The sequence below is a fragment of the Littorina saxatilis genome, unplaced genomic scaffold (assembly GCF_037325665.1).
Source record: "Littorina saxatilis isolate snail1 unplaced genomic scaffold, US_GU_Lsax_2.0 scaffold_965, whole genome shotgun sequence".
NCBI lineage: Eukaryota > Metazoa > Mollusca > Gastropoda > Littorinimorpha > Littorinidae > Littorina > Littorina saxatilis.
In genome coordinates, this window is record NW_027127903.1 from 43,551 (window position 1) to 51,000 (window position 7,450).

A 7,450-nucleotide genomic window follows, 5' to 3' on the forward strand; every position below is an offset into this window, starting at 1 on the left:
TACCGACATGCATTCCAGCATACCAATCCATACGGAGGTAGAGGGAGTATGTGTGAGAATGTCCGTGTGTGTGTATGTGTGTGTGTATGTGTATGTATGTGTGTGTGTGTGTGTGTGTGTGTGTGTGTAATTGTGTGTGTGAGTGGGGGTGTGTGTGTGTGTGTGTTTGTTTGTGTGTCTGTCTGTCTTCGCATATGTTAGTGCAGATATGAGCAGTTTAAATTGTCACACACAGACACGAGAGTGCCGAATCCTCCCCACCCCGCCTCACACACAATCCCACATGCATAAATGATATGCATTCGTGTACATTTAAATGTGGCAGACTTGTTTCGATAGGTTTACAAAATTAAAACTCAACGTCACAGATTTGTAAAGTCTTGACATTTAAAACAAAATAAAAGACACCACAGTGGCTACACAAATTAAAAATATTATTACTGAAAGTCAAAGGGAGACAACCGCTTTGGAACAAAACAATTATTTCGCATTTCCGTTACCTGCCTTTCCCAGTGGTATGACAAGTTTGTGCTCGTCGTGTGTCAAAGTAGCAAGTGCGTGCATTCAACGATGGGGGAGGTACGCGTGTTATACTTGTGTGTGTGTTTATATTGACTAATATATTGACTGAATGTATTAAAGCAGCCTGTTAATCTATAACGGAGGTGCGTGTTGTAATGTCTCAAGGTTTATTGCGGACAAAGGGTAAGGTGCAACTGTCATTTATTCAGTAACAATTGGGTGGCCGAGTGGTAATGCACTTGCGTTCGGAAGCGAGAGGTTGCGAGTTCGACCCTGGGTCAGGGCGTTAGCAATTTTCTCTCCCCTTTCCTAACTTAGGTGGTGGGTTCAAGTGCTAGTCTTTCGGATGAGACGATAAAGCGAGGTCCCTTCGTGTACACTACATTGGGGTATGCACGTTAAAGATCCCAAGATTGACAAAAGGGTCTTTCCTGGCAAAATTGTATAGGCCAGTGTGGTCAGAGGGAAAGAAGTGCATACCGGCCATTATATATATATATATATATATATATATATATATATATAAGTATAAATCCGCCTTTAGGACGACCATTGTAAAAAGGGGTTTTATAGCTACCGGTGCTATATCCGTTGTTTTTAAAGCAATATTAATAAAATTTTGTAATTACATTTGCTAATTGACCTACACCCGACTGTCATGAATTGAACGTGAAAATCTGTCAAGATTAAGATATAGGTGTTTTGCATGGTCGCCTTAATGAAAATAATGCAAGAGTGGGGGTTACGGCGACACGCCTTTTCGGGTAGCTTAGGGCAACCAATTTATAAGGTATATTAAGGCGACCAGTATTTGTATATTTTGTTGTTCACAAAGTTTTGTAAAGGGCCTAGAGCCATAGGTTATGCACTTAAAAATGTCCAGTTATTATTATTATTTTAACAATTTTAATTGTCATTTAGTTATGTGCTCAAACTCTGCAGTTCCCGCTTTCGAAATCGTTATTATTTAAGGTTCCTGATGCTTTGTGTTGAGTGTAATCATGGCTGTTTCATCACTAATTATTCTGTTGGCAGTTTTAATAAACAGTTCAAAACGTGCAATAGATTTTGTGTATGAGTTGTGACAGAAAAAATGATAGATGCTTTCATCAGTGTTGTTCCCAAGTCAGAAATAAAAGGTCACTGTTTGCAAAATTTAAACATATCAATAGGAATGCCTTGTTGTAATGTTAACAGGCAGATGTAAGCAAAGTACATCACAGAAGAAAAACATATAACAGGATGTACATATACACACATTAACACATACAATGCAAACTGCGATAAGTCAACGAATGTGTATTTGTTCAACAGCTCATTTATTTGTCAAAAACAAGAATAAAATTATACACATACACCTTCAGCAATGATGTTTTAATGTGCGCACTTGTTCTTAAATCGCTTCCCTACACTTACCATATTGTTCGAGACCAAAACCTACTATACTTTGTTCAGTAAGGGAGATTTGACAAAAGGGATGTCGTACAGAGTTGCGAGTGGGACCTCTCTGTAGAGGGTAACAAAAACGGGAAAAAAAGACAACTTACAAGTATGTACAAGAATAAAGTTCTTGCAAAGAATACACTTGCAAAAGGTCTATTGTTTTCAGGTAATGGCAGAAATGCACTCAATGCTGGATTGATCTGGGGCCCAACTACACTCTAAATGAACATGATGGGAATTGCACACACTCACTTATTTGAAACAGTTTGAGAACGGCATTCAAATGTTCTGTTTTGAGAGTTAGCTGCTGTGATCATCTTTTGTGTGCTGAATGAACTGAAAAAGTAAGCTGTTATGGGCTCTCAGTGTGTTCTGCATGATCTGTCAATGTTCTAAATGCAGAATGCTTTCAATAGTCTTGCCGACGTTCTTTCCAGAACAGCACAGTGAAAGTCTGCTAAGATCACAATAAATGCTCTATAGTTTACAGTACACTAATTGAGGTCTTTTTAAATCTCTGCCATGAGAACACAAAAAAGTAATTTGACCACTTGCAAGTGTACGGTTCAGATTACCAATGATTTGTTTGAAAGAAAAAATATCGTGTGCAGAATTATGGCACACATATTTTGGTAGTCTTACATTTCACCTAATCATTAACAACATAGAGATCCATATTTAGTATGTTTAAGTTATCTTTTATGTTGAAATCATTGTAAATGTTAGGGCAGAAATGATGTCATAAACACACAAGCTACACCAAGATACCTCAAATTGAAGAAGATTAATGAAGCACAGAAACAACAAATTTTAGTTAAAATTTCAATCAAATGTACACTATCAAGAAAACAATCGTAATTGAGTAGAATCAGAACCAGTGGCCTTTTGGAGAGAGTTACTAAGCCCTCTTCCAAGCATAACATTTTTGGCAAAATAAAGTCAAGACAGAAGAAAATAAATGGCATGCATTTACAATGCAACAGGATTTATTGGGGAACTAATTTACCCCAGAGAAGTGAAACAAATACAGATTAAAACAGAGAACAGTTCTTTGAAATTATTTTGATGTACATGATAGCATAGATTAACTGTGTTGTTTGCAATGTTGATCAATGCCACACACAAATTGACCACTTACAGAATTCATGTACATACATATCACAAACTGGGAAGGAGCGTGATTGACAGTTTGAACTGTGCATGGTATTACAAATTACAATGCTATATTTACTCTGTCATTAGAACTCAGTATTAGAAGCAAAACATAAAACAAATGTCATCGATTTCAAGACACGACTGACAACTTTTAAAGCAAAATGATATAAAATGATTTGAAATTTTCAATGAGAAATAAATGATGACATTATTGTAACCTATTAAACAAGAAGAGCAAACGCTCGATCGAGTCACTTTCGCAGTTCTGAATATTATATGAGGCATCAGATGGACAGGAAGAAATTGCTATTCACAACACAATGAGTCACGTTCACATAAAATTTGAGCCCGGTCACTTTTATAGTTTCCGAGAAAAGCCCAACGTTAAGTTGTGTGTTGCCGAACAGAAAAGGCTAGTTATCTCCCTTGTTTTTCTGATAACGTTCGTAAAAGGCTACAGATGTAAATACTTTGATGTAAAGAATAATCCTACAAAGTTTCAATCACATCCGATGAACTTTGTCAAAGATATAAAATGTCTAATTTTTCCTTTGACGCTGACCTGTGACCTTGAAAAAGGTCAAAGGTCAACGAAACCATCGTTAAAGTGTAGAGGTCATTGGAGGTCACGACTAAACAAAATATGAGCCGGATCGCTTTGATAGTTTCCGAGAAAAGTCCAACGTTAAGGTGGTGTCTACGGACGGCCGGCCGGACAGACTAACACTGACCGATTACATAGAGTCACATTTTCTCAAGTGACTCAAAAAGCTTAATTGTTTTCTATTTATCCTCCAGAATTAGCTTCCCATCAATTGAACATGAATAACAACAACAGGCACTTGTATTGTGGAGAGGAAGTCTTATTATAATACCTTACAACCACTCATCTCAAAAGGTTATGAGTGCAGTCACTGGAGGGTAGTCACATGCTTTGTGCGCCCTTCAATTACTGCATGCACTCAAAATATTACATTTCGTTTTCACCAGTATCGCTATAACATTAACAGCGATCGTTCAGCGATTACTAACTCACAGTACAAAAGAGGGTTTGAATGGGAGATAATGGGCAATGCAGAACTCTTGAATAGATTAGTGACGATCCAAGTGATCAGGCTTGTGTCAGACTGCTTTGATTAGTCTGAGATAGAACACCTGATTGCATTTTCTGCTCAGCTCTGTTCCGGTCATTGCAGAGGTATCTGGCGTCCAAATATTTAGAGTGTACGTGGCACACTTTTGTCGGTCAACATAAAATGTTTAGTGCGTGAACTTTTTACTCTATGAAATAAGCCAAACACGCATACATTTGTAGTGGATTTGACCAAATTTGTTCATAGTACCGGACCTTGCATAATAACACAAACCAGGCCTCGGTTGAGTCTCAAGTGAAATTCTCCTTTATCCGATACTGACAACGATTTTCAAAACACATACTTGATATTCGTTAGTTTAGCTGCCGAGATTGAACCAGTACACATCTGTCATGGGTGATTTTACATACACACATACTCTTTAGTTTAGCTGCCGAGATTGAACCAGTACCACCCAATGATTGCTTTCTGCTTCTTGCCATTCACACAGTGTCAGTCTGGCTGGTTCACCATCCATTCTTGCGTTAAAAAGGGTAAATCCAAAAACAAAGAAACTGCCAGCGTTTTACCACGAAGGGCCATATCAGGGCGGTGCTGCTTTGACATATAACATGCGCCACACGCAAGACAGAAGTCGCAGAACAGGCTTCATGTCTCACCCAGTCACATTATTCTGATTATTCTGACACCGGACCAACCAGTCCTAGCACTAACCCCATAATGCCAGACGACAGGCAGAGCAGCCACTAGATTGCCAATTTTAAAGTCTTAGGTATGACCCGGCCGGGGTTCGAACCCACGACCTCCCGATCACGGGGCGGACGCCTTACCACTAGGCCAACCGTACCGGTCAGAGCTCAGTGACAAGAAGAAAAAAGAGTTGGTGAAATCAAAGGTGTTCAATGAGCAAAAACATACAGAAGGAAGGCTGTTCTCTTAAAACGTTTTATGTTAATGTAAATCCAATAACAAACGTTCCAACAACCTACCTTTCTTGTTTTTTGATTTTAAAAAGGGTAAGCCTGCCCACAATCAAGTTGCGCATTAGAACAAGCAGGCAGCTTCATGGCTGCAGCAACCCTTACTTCATTAGAATGTTTTCTTTGTAAGTGTCTGATGAGCACACTTTGAAATTGGCCACAATATAGGCAAGGTCGTTTCGGTTTCTTGGAAGAAATGTTTGGCAGTCCGTCTGAGGCAGGTGGCAGTCCATTTGAGGCAGGTGGCAGCTCATCTGAGGCAGGTGGCAGTCCGTTTGAGGCAGGTGGCAGTACATCGTGTTTGTCTGGTATTTCTGAAAAAAACAAAATATGCAAAAAATCCTATTACAAAGTTTTCAAAGATCAAAGCAGCTCTACCCAAGAAAAAAAATGAAAACTGAACAACGCTTCTTGAAGAATAACCATGTGATCATATTAGGCATAACCAAAACCAATATCAACGATTATGAAAAGTGATCGCTTCCTGGAAATAAAAGCCCAGGTTCAGATCTTTATGTTCACAACAAAAAGGAGCATGGTAAAAATTTCAAAATGGGGGAATGTTGCAGCAGCTTAACTGAACATTTAGTAACTTTTGCCTGGTCTTTGCAAGACTGGTGAATAACGTGTTTCACAAATATACAATTTCCCTGGAAACCATGGACTCCCAGCATTTTCCTTAGAAACAAATGAAGCTGCATAAGGCAGAGATGCGTGTGTGTGTGTGTGTGTGTATGTGTGTGTGTATGTGTGTGTGTGTGTGTTTGTGTGTGTGTGTGTGCATGCATGTGTCAGACATGAGGTGAGGAAGCTTTTGAGACCATGTTGCCAGTTTTGGTGAATGCTATTTTTAATTGCTGTCCAGTGTTGTTTTCAAAATTGATGTTTTTTACATTTAGTCAAATTTTGACTTAATGTTTTAACAAAGATGGGAAAATGTAGAGCATGTACAATTCTGTCCACACGAAACTGTTTTCTTGATAGTACACTAGTTGATTGCAACTGCATATGCAAATGTCCTGAACTATAGTCTATAGACAAGTCTTGCTTCTGGCTCAGGAAAGCTGAATTTTAGGTAAATTGGCAAATCATGAAAGGTTGCAGTCATAGAGTCACTACTTCTCAGTTTCTTTCACGGACTTTTACCTTGGCATGTTTTCTTCCTTTTTGCAGGTGGTGACAGCATTGAGTAGTAGTACATGTAGCTTGAAAAAGATGTGCCATCAGAATCAGAATCACTCTCCGGATCGTAACTGTAGTCTTCATCCTAAAACAAAATATTCACAGTTAAGTTATAGTGATGTCTCTGGCAAGGCGGAACATGCCATCATGTGAAACTCTTTTTTTTTTTTTATCTAAACATCACAAATGAAAGCTCAAAACGTATTTGTCAGTAGATCTGGAAATCTGGTCATAGGTCTTTTTGAGTAAAACTAAAAGTACTTGGAGGAAGGAGAAAAAATTATCACATTCACACTATTTGACTTGTAATGCGTGTGTGTTAAAGCCCCAGTCCGTCCCAAATGGTTTACAGAACGATTCAAATCTTTTCATGAAAAAGCAGTTCTAACCTTATCGAACACACTTGCAATAGCATTTAGTGAATAGCATTAAATGACACAGTTTTTTTGTTTAGCTCGAGTAAACCACACACCTGTTTTCGTGGTTAATCTAACCCCTGAGCCATCGTGAACCCATGTGATCTACTTTCCCTTTTTTTCTCACAATTTAGTAGTCAGTCCTTGATTTCAATGCGACTCGCTGTATCTGCCATGGCACGTTATCTAAAACGCAACAAATGGCTGCGAGTCACACGAAGTGAATGGTGTCGGCTGACCGTTCAAAGAAACTGGCGACATGCTGAACATTCGTCTGCTACGAGAAACACGTTTTGCAGGACACGCTTCAGGGCTAGTTTTTAAACTTTAAAATCTTCGAGTTTTACTGATTTTGTCTTAATGCAAAAAGAATTATTTAAGAATATTTGTGTAACAAGCTGTCAATGTATTAGTATAAGTTAGGTCTAGCGCCAAAACGAGCCATCCCATTGTCTGATCAGACAATCCGGCTGGCCACGCAAAAATAAATTCGTTCATAAGTGCTCGCTCTTTTCGGAGGGCACCTACGATGTTCTCAAGTGGTGAGTGTTGAAATGCAAGGGTGTTTGTACTGTGTGTAAAAGCCAGACAGTGTCTGTGATGGTTTACGGGAAGCTGCGTGTGCCTTTAAATTCAACAGGGGACCTAGGTTGATCAA

The 7,450-nt window shown here is 38.9% G+C and overlaps 1 long non-coding RNA gene across 1 annotated transcript; it reads right to left on the reverse strand.

Annotated features, from left to right (window-relative positions):
* Nucleotides 1-2,550: 2,550 nt before the first annotated feature.
* On the reverse strand, nt 2,551-6,582 carry LOC138956263 (uncharacterized). Its single transcript, XR_011452570.1, has 2 exons — nt 6,341-6,582; nt 2,551-5,508 (listed from the first exon to the last, which is right to left on the reverse strand). It is a non-coding gene; the product is annotated as an uncharacterized lncRNA (long non-coding RNA).
* Nucleotides 6,583-7,450: the final 868 nt, after the last annotated feature.